The following is a 17,977-nucleotide window of genomic DNA, read 5'->3' on the forward strand; positions in this document are numbered from 1 at the left end:
GTGCTTACATCACCCGCCCCTGTGCTTAGGGTTTCCTCCTGTGCAGCAATTGCTCCTTATTAAATTGCGATGATCAGATAACACAACATTGCTGGTAAAATAACATCAGCAGTTTGGGAGTGTGTGAGAAATGCCCCACAGTGAGAGATAATGTACTGGTGGGAACTAATACACAGACTCAAAGGTAATTGGCACCACCTCGGGAGCTGTGCCTTGCCAGAGTCAGTCTTACGGATCAATTTAACTTTACAATCAGCAGGCAGTCCCTGATCTAAAATTATTTGCAACTCCACTTTTCAGGTACAAGAGTTTATTGCAGGCCGACAGTTCTCTGTCATTGAAAGGTCAACACTCTCATGTGTTTCCACACTCCAGCTAATTAGAAGCAACTAACACTGATTTCTATATTTAAATGAGGCCATCTGCCCGGTTGACAGGGAAAGACGGGGCGGGGGCGGGGGGTTGCTGATTGAGACAGACTGATACACCGCAAACATCTAACCTGACATCAGCCCGCTGTCTTACTCCTCGATCGAGAGCAGTCTCTCCATCACACAGCACCGCCAGGCTACTCCCAGGGTTCAGAGAAAAAACACCGCAGTCTCCTTCTGGGAGTTGTAAACAATTTTACAACACCAAGTTATAGTCCAGCGATTTTATTTTAAAGTCACAAGCTTTCGGAGGCTTCCTCCTTCGTCAGGTGAACGATTTTCCACATCGTTCACCTGAGGAAGGGGGAAGCCTCCGAAAGCTTGTGAATTTAAAATAAAATTGCTGGACTATAACTTGGTGTTGTAAAATTGTTTACAATTGTCAACCCCAGTCCATCACCGGCATCTCCACATGCTTCTGGGAGAGGGAAGATCGAACAGTGGTTGAGAATGTAGATTGTTGAACCCCAAGGGGGATGCTTCGCTCTGTCACTATACCTCACTTAAAACAAGTGGTGATTGGAAACGATGTCTGAATTAAAAAAAACAAGGAAGCACCAAGTCCTCTCTCCCTTCCTGGCTCAGTGATGCTCCCTTTAAATTAAAATTCTGCCTCTGCTGTTAACAGCTGCTGGCGTACATGTAAAGGCTTTCACATCACAAACTGCCCCGACGTGCTTTACAATGAGGTAGGAGAGAGGTTAGGGGAGGAGGCATAGGAAGATAGGAACAGGAGGTGGCCATTCAGCCCCTCGAGCCTGTTCCGCCATTCGATTAGATCATGGCTGATCTGTATATCAACTCTGTTTACCCTTACCCAACAAAAATCAATTGATCTCAGTCTTGAAAGCTCCAATTGATCTTTGGGGGGAGAGGGTTCCAGATTTCCACTCCCCCTTTGTGTGAAGAAGTCCTTCCTGACATCACCCCTGAACGGCCTGGCTCTAATTTTAAGGTTGTGCCCCCTTGTTCTGGACTCCCCCCACCAGAGGAAATAGTTTCTCTCTATCTACCCTATCAAATCCTTTTATCATTTTAAACACCTCAATCAGTTCACCCCTTAACCTTCTAAACTGAAGGGAATACAAGCCTAGTCTATGCTACCTGGCCTCGTAATTTAACCCTTGAATGTGCACGAAGCAGAAGGAGTGGATCCTAAGGAGACCTTGGAAAGAGGGGAGAGTGGTATGGAGGCAAGGGGGTTTGGGCAGAGTTTGGGGCCATGGTGACTGAAGAATCTCCCACTGAGGGTGGATTGAATGGGAGACACACAGTGGGCCTGAGACAGAGGGGCACAAGGGGTGTGCTGGGACCACACTTCAAAGGTATGTCATTGGCTGTAAAGCGCTTTGGGAAGTCCTGAGGTCGTGACAGGCGCTATATAAATGCAAGTATTTCTTTCTTTTCTACTGGGATGCAGGACTAGGGTAGAATCCAGAGATGGGTTCAAGTGAGAACATGGAGGGATTTGAAGAGATGGCAGTGATTCTGGAGTGGGTAAGTGGGAGTCAGTGAGGATTGGCTAGGATCAGGAGTCAAGTCTGTAAATGCCATGGGGGCAGGTTTACTCAGGTAGCTCTGATACAAAATTCAAAGCTAACTGTCCCCTGCCAGCACCACTCACCATTGGGTCCCCCACCCTGGCACTGGCCACGGGCAGGGCTGGGCTCCCAGTCACCAGTGCAGCCCAGCAATATGCTGTCACCACGGGCCGGGCTGGGTGGCCTGGTCTGGGCTCTCCGTGGGGCCGGGCCGGGCCGTACTCTCCGCGGGGCTGGGCTCTCCGTGGGGCCGGGCCGGGCCGGGCTGTACTCTCTGCGGGGCTGGGCTCTCTGTGGGGCTGGGCCGGGCCGGGCTGTACTCTCGGTGGGGCTGGGCTCTCCGTGGGGTGGGGCTGGGCTCTCCGCGGGGCCGGGCCGGGCCGGGCTGTACTCTCCGCGGGGCTGGGCTCTCCGTGGAGCCGGGCCGGGCCGGGCTGTACTCTCCACAGGGCTGGGCCGGGTCAGGCTGTACTCTCCGCGGGGCTGTACTCTCCGCGGGGCTGGGCTCTCCGTGGAGCCGGGCCGGGCCGGGCTGTACTCTCCGCGGGGCTGGGCTCTCCGCGGGGCTGGGCTCTCCGTGGAGCCGGGCCGGGCCGGGCTGTACTCTCCACAGGGCTGGGCCGGGTCGGGCTGTACTCTCCGCGGGGCTGGGCTCTCCGCGGGGCTGGGCTCTCCGTGGGGCTGGGCCGGGCCGGGCCGGGCTGGACTCTCCGCGGGGCTGGGCCGGGCCGGGCTGGGCTCTCCGCGGGGATGGGCTCTCCCCGGGGCTGGGCCGGGCCAGGCTGGACTCTCCGTGGGGCTGGGCCGGGCTTGTCAGGGTGGAACAGCCCCTGATGTGTTGGGGGAGGGGGTGGGGAAGGGCCAGCCAGGATATCAGAGCTGCAGAAACAGCTTTGCACAAATTGCGCACCTGGGAGAGAGTGGTGCATGTGTTGATGAATCTGCCCTGCAGCATCAACACGGACAGATTGGCTACAAGGGAATTAATTAGCGAGTGGCTCACATTGGAATAAGGACTCTCACCTGGAAAGACTCTTTGAAAAGAGTTGATAGAAATGAGACTTTTACAATCAGTATGTGTGAGGCTCCTGGGGTCAGTGCTGGTGAGTACAATGCATTGAAGGCACGAGGTACTGACTGGGGCAAAACACTTTGCCAGAGACCTGCTGTAAATAAGCTCAGCAATTCAGGGTCAAGATGCAGTCTGTGTGAATGCTGATGACTGAAACTCTACTCTCTTATCAATGATGGATGAAACAAGAAAGAAATAAGAGATGGAGCAGAAAGCTTACAGTCTGTTAGTGAGGTATAAGCAACTGGACTAACTCCACAGGCACACGGCATTCACTCCGACAGTGACACCAGTCACTCAGTACTACAGGCTGCAAAAAGGAACTGGGACTTTCTCGTTGTTCATTTTTTTCCCCGTACTCTCCTGAAGGTGCGGACTCTTCCTGGGTGCCACGTTCAGGGGGCTGTCTGCCCTCGGGTGCCTAACCCAAAGGGGCCACTCTTCACATGGCAGTGTGAGCCAGCGGGAGATTTGAGTGAGGGGAGGGGGGGCGTAGGCCTGTTTTGTTCAATCCGAATCAAGCATCAATGCCTCACCTGACATTGGGGCAGTGAGACCTCAGCCCCAAACATTTCATCAATGACCTTACTTCTGGCATGAGGTTGGGAGTGGGACGGTGTTCGAGCTGTTCCACAGTGTTCGTCTCCATGCACAACTCCTCCGATAACGAAACCACCCATGCCAGCCTACAGCGGGCATATAGATGACCCATGTTGCAGCGTGGAAGGAACACAGGAACAGGAGGAGGCCATTCAGCCCCTCGAGCCTGTCCCACCATTCCATTCGATCGTGGCTGACATGTGTCTTAACTCCACCTACCCACCTTGGTTCCGAGACCCTTAATACCCTGACTTTACAAAAATCTATCAATCTCAGTTTTGAAATTTTCAATTGCCTCCCCCCCCCAGCCTCAACAACCTTTTTTGTGGGGGGGGGGGAGAGAGTTCCAGATTTCCACTCCCCCTTGGGGTGAAGGAGCAGGAGGAGGCTTAGAAGCCAAGGATGGAGGTTGTTAGGAGATTGGGAGAAAAATGGGTCGGTATGTATTTTAAAAGGATGACAGGATCTCATGCATTTTCCTTCTCTGCTGGAGCACTAGAGCTGGGCTCCCGAGATAAGCAGCTTCATACTGATCACATCCCAGACTGTTAAAGAGCTCATATGTGATACAGGGTGGAACTGTGTGAGACTTAAATGAAGTGGGTCGGTGACCTTGAGTACAGAAGGTAAGAGGCATGGGAAAGTGAAGGGGAATAGTATATAAGCATGTACCCTGGTTGCATGCCTTATAAGGACATTTAGAGTAGTGAATTGTAGTCAAGTTATATAAAGCAGCGAATTGTAACGGGGATTTGGATTTGACGTGGGATGTTTGAGCTCGAGTTCTCGATGGACCACGTCTCTCCGAATCTCCGCTCCATCTTGTGAGTACTCCACCTCATTTGAAGGATTAAACTTTGAATGTGAAACTTTGCTTGTCAGCGTATTGTCTCACCGTCACTGGCTGAACTCACATCGAGCTAGCTCACTAACAGCGCGGCCGTGCCTGCCACAGGCGGGCCTCCTTAAAGCAGGCGGCACACCACTATAACTGGGTGGGGCCCTGCGGAGGCAGTTCTCCTCCGTCACTCTCAGCTACCTATTCATGGGTTGTAGACTTGGTTGGTGGCACAATGGGGGGAGTGGGCAGACTGGCTCTGTCACCCTCCGATCTCCATGCGATGCCATCTTTTTGTAAGAGCAATCCAGTGAGTCCCATTCCCCACTCTTTCCCCGTAGCCCTGCAAATTTTTTCTCTTCGAGTATTCATCCAATTCCTTTAGATGAAGGGATTTTACATAGAAATTACAGCATAGAATCAGGCCATTCAGCCCAACTGGTCCATGCTGGTGTTTATGCTCCACACGAGCCTCCTCCCTCCCTACTTCATCTCACCCTATCAGCATATCCTTCTATTCCTTTCACCCTCATATGTTCATTTAGCTTCCCCTTAAATGCATCTATGCTACTCGCCTCAACTACTCCTTGAGGTAGCAAGTTCCACATTCTCACCACTCTCTGGGCAAAGAGGTTTCTCCTGAATTCCTTATTGGATTTATTAGTGACTATCATATATTTTTGGCCCATAGTTCACTCGTGGAAACATTTTCTCTACGTCTACCCTATCAAACCCCTTCATAATTTTAAAGACCTCTATGAGGTCACCCCTCGGTCTTCTCTTTTCTCGAGAAAAGAGCCCCAGCCTGTTCAGTCTTTCCTGATAGGTATAAACTCTCAATTCTGATACTGTCCTTGTAAATCGTTTTGCATCTTCTCCAGTAAAATGGAGACCAGAGCTGGGCACAGTACTCCAAGTGTGATCTAACCAAGGTTCTACACAGGTTTAAAATAACTCTTCTGCTTTTTAATTCTATTCCTCTGGAAACGATTTGCATTTTTATGGCCTTGTTGAGCTGTGTTGCTCCCTTTAATGGTTTGTGAAAGTGTACCCCGAGATTTCTTTGCTCCTCTACTGCATCTAGACTTTTATTTTCAAAGCAGTATGTGGCTTCTTTATTCTTCCTACCAAAATGCAACACCTCATATTTATCTATATTGAAATTCATTTGCCATTTAACTCGCCCATTCTGCAAGTTTATTAATGTCTTCCTGTATTTTGTCGCAGTCCTCCGTGGTATTAACTACACCCCCCAATTTGGTGTCGTCCCCAAATTTTGAAATTGTACTTCCGATTCCTGAGTCCAAATCGTTTATGTAAATGGTGAATACAAACAGTGGTCCCAGCACCGATCCTTGTGGAACATCACTTCCCACCTCTTGCTGGTCTGAATAACTACCTTTAACCCCTACTCTCTGCTACTAATGTTGTGTCGTCGTTTAAAAAGGGAGAAAGAGATAGACCAAGTAATTAGTCTAACCTCGGTGGTGGGCAAATTATTGGAATTGATTCTGAGGGACAGCATAAATTGTCATTTAGAAAGGCTCGGGTTAATCGAGCACAGTCAGCATGGATTCATTAAGGGAAGGTCGTGTCTGACTAACTTGATTGAATTTTTTGAGCAGGTAACAAGGAGGGTCGATGAGGGTAACCCGTTTGATGTAGTCTACATGGATTTTAGCAAGGCTTTTGACAAGGTCCCACATGGCAGACTGGTCAAAAAAGTAAAAGCCCATGGGATGCAAGGGAAAGTGGCAAGTTGGATCCAAAATTGGCTCAGTGGCAGGAAGCAAAGGGTTGATGGGTGTTTTGGTGACTGGAGGCTGTTTCCAGTGGGGTCCCGCAAGGCTCAGTACTAGGTCCATAGAACCATAGAAAAGATACAGCACAGAAGGGGGCCATTCGGCCCATTGAGTCCACGCCAGCTCGAAGAACAACCAGGTGCCCATTCTAATCCCACCTTCCAGCACCCGTAGCCCTGCAGCTTACAGCACTTTCGGTGCAGGTCCAGGTATTTTTGAAAAGAGTTGAGAGTCCTTGCCACTACCACCAATTCGGACAGCAAATTCCATACACCCACCACCCTCTGGGTAAAAAAGTTTTTCTTCATGTCGCCTCTAATCCTTCCGCCAATCAGCTTAAAGCTAGGTCCCTTCCTTTTTGTGATATACATTAATGATTTGGACTTGAATGTGGGGGGGCTTGATCAAAAAGTTTGCAGATGATACAAAGATTGGCCGTGTGGTTGATAGTGAGGAGGAAAGCTGTAGACTGCAGGAAAATATCAATAGACTGGTCAGGTGGGCAGAAAAGCGGCAAATGGAATTCAATCCGGAGAAGTGTGAGGTAATGCATTTGGGGAGGGCAAACAAGGCAAGGGAATACACAATAAATGGGAGGATACTGAGAGGTGTAGAGAAAGTGAGGGACCTTGGAGTGCATGTCCACAGATCCCTGAAGGTAGCGGGACAGGTAGATAAGGTGGTTAAAAAGGCATACGGGATACTTTCCTTTATTAGCTGAGGCATAGAATATAAGAGCAGGGATGTTATACTAGAACTGTATAAAACACTGGTTAGGCCACAGCTTGAGTACTGTGTACAGTTCTGGTCACCACATTACAGGAAGGATGTAATTGCACTAGAGAGGGTGCAGAGGAGATTTACAAGGATGTTGCCAGGACTGGAGAATTTTAGCCATGAGAAAAGAGAGGATAGGCTGGGGTTGTTTTCTTCAGAACAAAGGAGGCTGAGGGGAGATTTAATTGAGGTATATAAAATTATGATGGGACTTGATAGAGTGGATAGGGAGGATCTATTTCCCTTAGCAGAGGGCTCAGTGACCAGGGGGCATAGATTTAAAGTAATTGGTAGAAGGATTAGAGGGGAGCTGAGGAGAAATGTTTTCACCCAGAGGGTGGTGGGGGTCTGGAACTCACTGCCTGAAAGGGTGGGAGAGGCAGAAACCCTCAACTCATTTAAAAAGTACTTGGATGTGCACCTGAAGTGCTGTAACCCACAGGGCTACGGACCAAGTGCTGGAAAGTGGGATTAAGCTGGGTTGCTCTTTTTCAGTTGGCACGGACACGATAGGCCGAATGGCCTCCTTCTGTGCCATAACTTTCTATGACTCTATGATTCTGTTTTCTGTTTTGTAGCCAGCTTGCTATCCATTCTGCTACCTGTCCCCTGACTCCACATGCTCTGACCTGAGCCATGAGTTCTTCTTTGTCCTCTTGCGTTAAGCCCTATAAAAGCTCAATACTAAACACAATCCCCATAGCTTGTAATTGAACGGCAGCAAAATTAAATTAACAGTGTCCCTTTAAGAGACTCCTTCAGGGAAGAACCTTGCTGGCCTTTAACGATGCAGGAAATTCACGGCTGGCTCCATATCAGTGATTGATGGGAGCTGCCTCGGTGGTGAAGCTCACAGCATCTGAGGACAACCTGGTCAGGAAAACAGTGTGTGACACAAAGCCGGGGATCGACTGGCCCCCACTCGCTCACTTTCACCAGCAGGAATCTGGAGGCTCATCGTCTTGATGCAGTTATGCGCAGTTTGCCACCAACAGATGTCACTGTTGGGACTTATGGAAGGACCACAGAACAGCAACAACAACTTGCATTTATATAGCGCCTTTAATGTAGTAAAATGTCCCAAGGCGCTCCACAGGGGCGATTATCAGACAAAAACAGACACTGAGCCACATAAAGAGATATTAGGACAGGTGACCAAAAGCTTCGTCAAAGAGGTATGTTTCAAGGAGCGTCTTGAAGGAGGAGAGAGAGGTAGAGAGACGGAGAGGTTTAGGGGGGGAATTCCAGAGCTCAGGGCCGAGGCAGCTGAAGGCACGGCCGCCAATGGTGGAATGAAGGAAATCGGGGATGCGCAAGAGGCCAGAATTGGAGGAGCGCAGAGATTGTGGAGGGTAATAGGACTGGAGGAGGTTAAAGAAATAGGGAGGGGGTGAGGCCATGGAGAGATTTGAACACGAGGATGAGAATTTTAAAATCGAGGCGTTCCCGGACCAGGAGTCAATATAGGTCAGTGAGCACGGCGGGGGGATGAGTGAACGGGACTTGGTGCGAGTTAGGATACGGGCAGCAGAGTTTTGGATGAGCAAAGTTTCTGGAGCGTGGAAGATGGGAGACCGGCCAGGAGAGCATTGGAATAGTTAAGTCTATAGATGACAAAGGCACGGATGAGGGTTTCAGCAGCAGATGAGCTGAGGCAGGGACCGAGGCAGGCGATGTTACGGGGGTAGAAGTAGGCGGTCTTGGTGATGCAGTGGATATGTGGCCAGAAGCTCATCTCAGGGTTAAATAGAGTTATAGCCTTTGTTCCACTGACCCTGCGTTACTCGTATCTCCCTGGGTAAGCTCTTCGTCCATCCACCTCTGTCGTCCTGTACATTCTTCTCTCCCTCAATTTACCCTTCGTGACTGACCTCGGACACCTGCTCTGACCATTTATATGACTGTATCAAAGAGCTCTGTTATGTTACTGAGACAGAACCAAGCTAATTCTCCCTCAACAGTTATTCCTTCATGGGGCATTTTGGCACGTTTCCCTTCTTGTTATGGAATATTTGACTGTTTCCCCCTTTGTTTTATGAGTTAATGGGGTCAGTTTCCCCTTTGCTGTTATGGTGTATTGGGATAAATGTCCCCTTGAGAGGGTATATGGGAAAATGTCCCCTTGAGAGGGTATATGGGAAAATGTCCCCTTGAGAGGGTATATGGGAAAATGTTCCCTTGAGGGGGTATTTGTGTAAATGTTCCCTTGAGGGGGTATTTGTGGAAATGTTCCCTTGAGGGGGTGTTTGTGTAAATGTTCCCTTGAGGGGGTATTTGTGGAAATGTTTCCTTGAGGGGGTATTTGTGGAAATGTTCCCTTGAGGGGGTGTTTGTGTAAATGTTTCCTTGAGGGGGTATTTGTGGAAATGTCCCCTTGAGGGGGTATTTGTGTAAATGTTCCCTTGAGGGGGTATTTGTGTAAATGTTTCCTTGAGGGGGTATTTGTGTAAATGTTCCCTTGAGGGGGTGTTTGTGTAAATGTTTCCTTGAGGGGGTATTTGTGTAAATGTTCCCTTGAGGGGGTATTTGTGTAAATGTTCCCTTGAGGGGGTATTTGTGTAAATGTTTCCTTGAGGGGGTATTTGTGTAAATGTTTCCTTGAGGGGGTATTTGTGTAAATGTCACCTTGAGGGGGTATTTGTGTAAATGTCACCTTGAGGGGGTATTTGTGTAAATGTTCCCTTGAGGGGGTATTTGTGTAAATGTTCCCTTGAGGGGGTGTTTGTGTAAATGTTCCCTTGAGGGGGTGTTTGTGTAAATGTTCCCTTGAGGGGGTATTTGTGTAAATGTTCCCTTGAGGGGGTGTTTGTGTAAATGTTCCCTTGAGGGGGTATTTGTGTAAATGTCACCTTGAGGGGGTATTTGTGTAAATGTTCCCTTGAGGGGGTATTTGTGTAAATGTTCCCTTGAGGGGGTATTTGTGTAAATGTTCCCTTGAGGGGGTATTTGTGTAAATGTCACCTTGAGGGGGTATTTGTGTAAATGTTCCCTTGAGGGGGTATTTGTGTAAATGTTCCCTTGAGGGGGTGTTTGTGTAAATGTTCCCTTGAGGGGGTGTTTGTGTAAATGTTCCCTTGAGGGGGTATTTGTGTAAATGTTCCCTTGAGGGGGTGTTTGTGTAAATGTTCCCTTGAGGGGGTATTTGTGAAAATGTTTCCTTGAGGGGGTATTTGTGAAAATGTTCCCTTGAGGGGGTATTTGTGGAAATGTTCCCTTGAGGGGGTATTTGTGTTTGTTTCTCCCTTATGATGGACCTTTCCCCTTTTCTTGTTTACGGATCTGGATGCACAGTCTGCACCACATTATCCCATTACACCCTGTAGTCAGCCAGAGGAGGGGACAGTTAGGCTCTAGATTTGAGTTGCCCTTCCTGTTGACACTATAGCCCTCTGCCCTGCAACTTGCCCAGAACTGAACATGGAATAACTCGATCAGGGGTCTGTCCCTCCATCCTCACTCCTTGCTGTTCAGGAGTAGCATCAACACATTTATAGAATCATAGAATGGTAGAGCACAGAAGGAGGCCATTCAACCCATTGTGCCTGTGCTGGCTCTTGAAAGAGCTATCCAATTATTCCCACTCCCCCGCTCTTTCCCCGTAGCCCTGCAAATTTCTCCTTTTCAAGTATTTATCCAATTCCCTTTTGAAAGTTATTATTGAATCTACCTTTACCGCCCTTTCAGGCAGCGCATTCCAGATCAGAACAACTCACTGCATAAAAAAAATTCTCCTCATCTCCCCTCTGGTTCTTTTGCCAATTACTTTAAATCTGTGTCCTCTGGTTACCGACCCTCCTGTCACTGGAAACAGTTTCTCCCTATTTACTCTGTCAAATCCCTCCATAATTTTGAACACCTCGATTAAACACCTGAACTGTTTAAGTAAAACAATCAGGTGCTGAATTGTTGAATGGGGATTCTATTACACAGGAGGAGCAACATAGTCCAGTCTCAGTGCATTGCTCCCAATCTATTCACCTCTGTTCTGTATTCATCAAGTTAACACTGAGCTATCTGAATAAACCACAAGTGAGATATCAAATATCAGATTAAAATACAATTGGTTTGATCGCTTGTATTTGATTTTAATCAGGGCTGCTATCAGTGCAAGATGAATTGTGTACTCTGTGGTGTACTGTCGAGGGGATTGTACTTATCCAGGTCAAACCAGCTCCAAGACTTTACCTGGTCGTTTATTATTACATTTTTTGATATCAATTTTCTGCTCATTGAAGTGAAGGATGTTGGTGCTGGCAAATGGAACATAGTTTGTGCATCAGAGTTAATACAAAACATACTTAAATCAGACAAAGCACAGGTTAAAGTAAAACTCCCTCTACACTGTCTCATCAAATACTCCCAGGGCTGGTGCAGCACGGGTTAGATACAGAGTAAAGCTCCCTCTACACAGTCCCATCAAACACTCCCAGGGCAGGTACAGCACAGGTTAGATACAGACTAAAACTCCCTCTACACTGTCCCATCAAACACTCCCAGGGCAGGTACAGCACTGGTTAGATACAGAGTAAAGCTCCCTCTACACTGTCCAATCAAACACTCCCAGGGCAGGTACAGCATGGGTTAGATATAGAGTAAAACTCCCTCTACACTGTCCCATCAAACACTCCCAGGAAAGGTACAGCACAGGTTAGATACAGAGTAAAGCTCCCTCTACACTGTCCCATCAAACACTCACAGGACAGGTACAGCACGGGTTAGATACAGAGTAAAGCTCCCTCTACACTGTCCCATCAAACATTCCCAGGGCAGGTACAGTATGGGTTAGATACAGAGTAAAGCTCCCTCTACACTGTCCCATCAAACACTCCCAGGGCAGGTACAGCACGGGTTAGATACAGAGTAAAGCTCCCTCTACACTGTCCCATCAAACACTCCCAGGGCAGGTACAGCACAGGTTAGATACAGAGTAAAGCTCCCTCGACACAGTCCCATCAAACACTCCCAGGGCAGGTACAGCACGGGTTAGATACAGAGTAAAACTCCCTCTACACTGTCCCATCAAACACTCCCAGGGCAGGTACAGCACGGGTTAGATACAGAGTAAAGCTCCCTCTACACTGTCCCATCAAACACTCCCAGGGCAGGTACAGCACAGGTTAGATACAGAGTAAAGCTCCCTCTAACCTGTCCCATCAAACACTCACAGGACAGGTAGAACACGGGTTAGATACAGAGTAAAGCTCCCTCTACACTGTCCCATCAAACATTCCCAGGGCAGGTACAGTATGGATTAGATACAGAGTAAAGCTCCCTCTACACTGTCCCATCAAACATTCCCAGGGCAGGTACAGTATGGATTAGATACAGAGTAAAGCTCCCTCTACAGTGTCCCATCAAACACTCCCAGGAGAGGAACACTATGGGTTAGATACAGAGTAAAGCTCCCTCTACACTGTCCCATCAAACACTCCCAGGGCAGGTACAGCACAGGTTAGATACAGAGTAAAGCTCCCTCTACACAGTCCCATCAAACATTCCCAGGGCAGGTACAGTATGGGTTAGATACAGAGTAAAACTCCCTCTACACTGTCCCATCAAACACTCCCAGGACATGTACAGTATGGGTTAGGTACAGAGTAAAGCTCCCTCTACACTGTCCCATCAAACACGCCCAGGGCAGGTACAGCACAGGTTAGATACAGAGTAAAGATCCCTCTACACTGTCCCATCAAACACTCCCAGGGCAGGTACAGCACAGGTTAGATACAGAGTAAAGCTCCCTCTACACAGTCCCATCAAACACTCCCAGGGCAGGTACAGCACAGGTTAGATACAGAGTAAAACTCCCTCTACACTGTCCCATCAAACACTCCCAGGGCAGGTACAGCACGGGTTAGATACAGAGTAAAGCTCCCTCTACACTGTCCCATCAAACACTCCCAGGGCAGGTACAGCACAGGTTAGATACAGAGTAAAGCTCCCTCTACACTGTCCCATCAAACACTCACAGGACAGGTACAGCATGGGTTAGATACAGAGTAAAGCTCCCTCTACACTGTCCCATCAAACATTCCCAGGGCAGGTACAGTATGGGTTAGATACAGAGTAAAGCTCCCTCTACACTGTCCCATCAAACACTCCCAGGACAGGTACAGTATGGGTTAGATACAGAGTAAAGCTCCCTCTACACTGTCCCATCAAACACTCCCAGGGCAGGTACAGCACAGGTTAGATACAGAGTAAAGCTTCCTCTACACAGTCCCATCAAACACTCCCAGGGCAGGTACAGCACGGGTTTGATACAGAGTAAAACTCCCTCTACACTGTCCCATCAAACACTCCCAGGGCAGGTACAGCACGGGTTGGATACAGAGTAAAGCTCCCTCTACACTGTCCCATCAAACACTCCCAGGGCAGGTACTGCACGGGTTAGATACAGAGTAAAGCTCCCTCTACACTGTCCCATCAAACACTCCCAGGGCAGGTACAGCACGGGTTAGATACAGAGTAAAGCTCCCTCTACACTGTCCCATCAAACACTCCCAGGGCAGGTACAGCACAGGTTAGATACAGAGTAAAGCTCCCTCTAACCTGTCCCATCAAACACTCACAGGGCAGGTACAGCACAGGTTAGATACAGAGTAAAGCTCCCTCTACACTGTCCCATCAAACACTCACAGGACAGGTACAGCACGGGTCAGATACAGAGTAAAGCTCCCTCTACACTGTCCCATCAAACATTCCCAGGGCAGGTACAGTATGGGTTAGATACAGAGTAAAGCTCCCTCTACACTGTCCCATCAAACACTCCCAGGACAGGTACAGTATGGGTTAGATACAGAGTAAAGCTCCCTCTACACTGTCCCATCAAACACTCCCAGGGCAGGTACAGCACAGGTTAGATGCAGAGTAAAGCTCCCTCTACACTGTCCCATCAAACACTCACAGGACAGGTACAGCACGGGTTAGATACAGAGTAAAGCTCCCTCTGCACTGTCCCATCAAACATTCCCAGGGCAGGTACAGTATGGGTTCGATACAGAGTAAAGCTCCCTCTACACTGTCCCATCAAACACTCCCAGGGCAGGTACAGCACAGGTTAGATACAGAGTAAAGCTCCCTCTACACAGTCCCATCAAACACTCCCAGGGCAGGTACAGCACGGGTTAGATACAGAGTAAAGCTCCCTCTACACTGTCCCATCAAACACTCCCAGGGCAGGTACAGCACGGGTTAGATACAGAGTAAAGCTCCCTCTACGCAGAGCATACAGGGTAAGATAAGGCAAAAAAAGGAAAGCTTATGTCAGTCACCGAGAGCTCGATACTGCAGAAAGCCTAGAGGAGTATAGAAAGTGCAGGGGTGAAATTAAAAAGGAAATGAGGAAAGCAAAGAGAGGGCATGAAAAAATATTGGCAAGTAAAATCGAGGAAAACCCAAAGATGTTTTATAAATACATTAAGAGCAAGAGGATATCCAAGGAAAGAGGGTCTATGAGAGTCCACACACAGGTTACCTTTTTTGCAATCCAGTCAGTCTCGCCTCAGTGGTGGGCAAATTATTGGAATCAATTCTGAGGGACAGGATAAATTGTCATTTAGAAAGGCTCGGAGTAATCAAGGACAGTCAGCATGGATTTGTTAAGGGAAGGTCATGTCTGACTAAAGTGATTGAATTTTTTGAGGAGGTAACAAGGAGGGTCGATGAGGGTAGCGCGTTTGATGTAGTGTACATGGATTTTAGCAAGGCTTTTGACAAGGTTCCACATGGCAGACTGGTCAAAAAAGTAAAGCCCATGGGATCCAAGGGAAAGTGGCAAGTTGGATCCAAAATTGTCTCAGTGGCAGGAAGCAAAGGGTAATGGTCGACAGATGTTTATGTGACTGGAAGGCTGTTTCCAGTGGGGTTCTGCAGGGCTCAGTACTCGGTCTCTTGTTTTTTGTGATATATATTAATGATTTGGACTTAAAAGTAGGGGTCATGATTAAGAAGTTTGCAGATGATACAAAAATTGTCCGTGTGGTTGATAGTGAGGAGGAAAGCTGTAGACTGCAGGAAGATATCAATGGACTGGTCAGGTGGGCAGAAAAGTGGCAAATGGAATTCAATCCAGAGAAGTGTGAGGTAATGTATTTGGGGAGGGCAAACAAGGCAAGGGAGTACACAATAAATGGGAGGATACTGAGAGGTGTAGAGGAAGTGAGGGACCTTGGACTGCATGTCCATAGATCGCTGAAGGTAACAGGACAGGTAGATAAGGTGATTAAAAAGGCATACGGGATACTTTCCATTATTAGCCGAGGCATAGAATATAAGAGTAGGGAGGTTATGCTGGAACTGTATAAAACACTAGTTAGGCCACAGCTTGAGTACTGCATACAGTTCTGGTCACCACATTACAGGAAAGATGTAATTGCACTAGAGAGGGTGCAGAGGAGATTTACGAGAATGTTGCCAGGACTGTAGAATTTTAGCTGAGAAAAGATTGGATAGGCTGGGGTTGTTTTCTTTGGAACAGAGGAGGCTGAGGGGAGATTTAATTGAGGTGTACAAAGCTATGAGGGGCCTAGATAGAGTGGATAGGAAGGACCTATTTCCCTTATCAGAGAGGTCAATAAAGAGGGGGCATAGATTTAATGTGATTGGTAGAAGGATTAGAGGGGAGCTGAGGAAAAGTTTTTTCACCCAGAGGGTGGTGGGGGTCTGGAACTCACTGCCTGAGAGGGTGGTAGAGGCAGAAACCCTCAACTCATTTAAAAAGTACTTGGATGTGCACCTGAAGTGCCGTAACCTACAGGGCTACGGACCAAGTGCTGGAAAGTGGGATTTGGCTGGGTGGCTCATTTTCGGCCAGCACAGACATGATGGGCCGAATGGCCTCCTTCTGTGCTGCAAATTTTCTATAATTCTATGATTCTACATGGTTCCATCAAACACTCCCAGGACAGGTACAGCACGGGTTAGATACAGAGTAAAGCTCCCTCCACACTGTCCCAAGAATGTGTCTCAGCCCCATGTACTAGCTTGACATTTTTCTATTTCCCACACCAGCCAACCTGTGGCATTTCTGAATGAAATTACCAATTTAGTGTTAAATTAGTTGAAAATAAAGACCAGTTCATCCCCACTAAGAACAGACTTGACATTTGAAACTAATTTCAGATACTCAGCTGCTTTCCTCGTGTACCAGAGACTGTATGAATCAGTTACTGTACTTGGTGTAAGGTCAGATTAAGTATTTCACCCTCACCCTCAAAATACACACAGCGCAAATTGAAACTGAAAATGTCTTCCTTCAAATTTAAAATCAAATTTAATCTCCCTTTCGTCCCTTAATTCCTCAGCTCTACGCCGGTATTCATGAGGCTGAGGTAATCTCATGGCTGCTCTACTATCAGTGCTGATCCGCAGCCCCTAACTGGAAACATTCCCCCAACAGGGGCCAGTCTCCCTGATTTCCCATTCACGATCAAGCTGTATTCAGCAGCCCGTCCAAGACAGGTTTTAAGAAAAGGCAAGACAAATTCACTCACCTTTTCACACATCAAATCTCCTTACCCGCCTCCTCACCATATCCCTCAACTCCACCTACCCACCTCCTCACCGTATCTCTCAATCCCACCTACCCACCTCCTCACCATATCCCTCAACTCCACCTACCCACCTCCTCACCATATCCCTCAACTCCACCTACCCGCCTCCTCACCATATCCCTCAACTCCACCTACCCACCTCCTCACCATATCCCTCAACCCCACCTACCCGCCTCCTCACCATATCCCTCAATCCCACCCTCCCACCTCCTCACCATATCCCTCAATCCCACCTACCCACCTCCTCACCATATCCCTCAATCCCACCCTCCCACCTCCTCACCATATCCCTCAATCCCACCTACCCACCTCCTCACCATATCCCTCAATCCCACCCTCCCACCTCCTCACCATATCCCTCAATCCCACCTACCCACCTTCTCACCATATCCCTCAATCCCACCCTCCCACCTCCTCACCATATCCCTCAATCCCACCTACCCACCTTCTCACCATATCCCTCAATCCCACCTACCCACCTTCTCACCATATCCCTCAATCCCATCTACCCACCTTCTCACCATATCCCTCAATCCCACCTACCCACCTTCTCACCCTATCCCTCAATCCCACCTACCCACCTTCTCACCCTATCCCTCAATCCCACCTACCCACCTTCTCACCATATCCCTCAATCCCACCTACCCACCTTCTCCCCATATCCCTCAATCCCACCTACCCACTTTCTCACCATATCCCATAGTCCCTGCTCTCTATAGTTCACATATTATCAGCCTCTTGACCCCACTTACACTCTCCACTTCAATGTTCTTCCCTGGTAACTCATTCCACAACTGAGTTATCCTTTGGGTGAAAAATCCCCTTTAACTTCCCTTTCCAACATTTAACTTGTGACCCCTGAGAGTTGAATGTTTAACCACGGTGGAGAATTTACCTGGATTGATTTTGCCAATTCCCTTCATAATCTGAAAAAATTCAGTTCGGCCACCAATATTCCAAAGAAAACAGCCCAAGTTGCAATAACCTCAGTTGCTTCCCTCTGTCCCTTCTCTGGATCAGTAATGTCCTTCCTTTGGTGGATGACCAGAATTGGACACAGCACAATGAGGGGTTTTGATAGAGTAGATAGGGAGAAACTGTTTCCACTGCCAGAAGGTAAGATAATTGGCAAGAAATCCAGGGGGCAAATGAGAAGAAACTTTTTTACACAGCGAGTTGTTCTGATCTGGAATGCGCTGCCTGAAAGGGCAGTGGAAGGAGATTCAATAATAACTTTCAAAAGGGAATTGGATAAATACTTGAAAAGGAAAAATTTGCAGGGCTATGGGGAAAGAGCAGGGGAGTGGGAATAATTGGATAGCTCGTTCAAAGAGCCGGTACAGGCATGATGGGCCGAATGGC

The 17,977-nt window shown here is 48.1% G+C and overlaps 1 protein-coding gene across 1 annotated transcript in view; it reads right to left on the bottom strand.

Annotated features, from left to right (window-relative positions):
* Positions 1 to 17,977, bottom strand: part of LOC137326868 (cell adhesion molecule 2-like) — a 386,985-nt gene that overhangs the window by 168,687 nt on the left and 200,321 nt on the right. The gene's annotated exons all lie outside the window — the stretch shown is intronic.

The sequence above is a fragment of the Heptranchias perlo genome, chromosome 11 (genome assembly GCF_035084215.1).
Source record: "Heptranchias perlo isolate sHepPer1 chromosome 11, sHepPer1.hap1, whole genome shotgun sequence".
Taxonomy (NCBI): Eukaryota; Metazoa; Chordata; class Chondrichthyes; order Hexanchiformes; family Hexanchidae; genus Heptranchias; species Heptranchias perlo.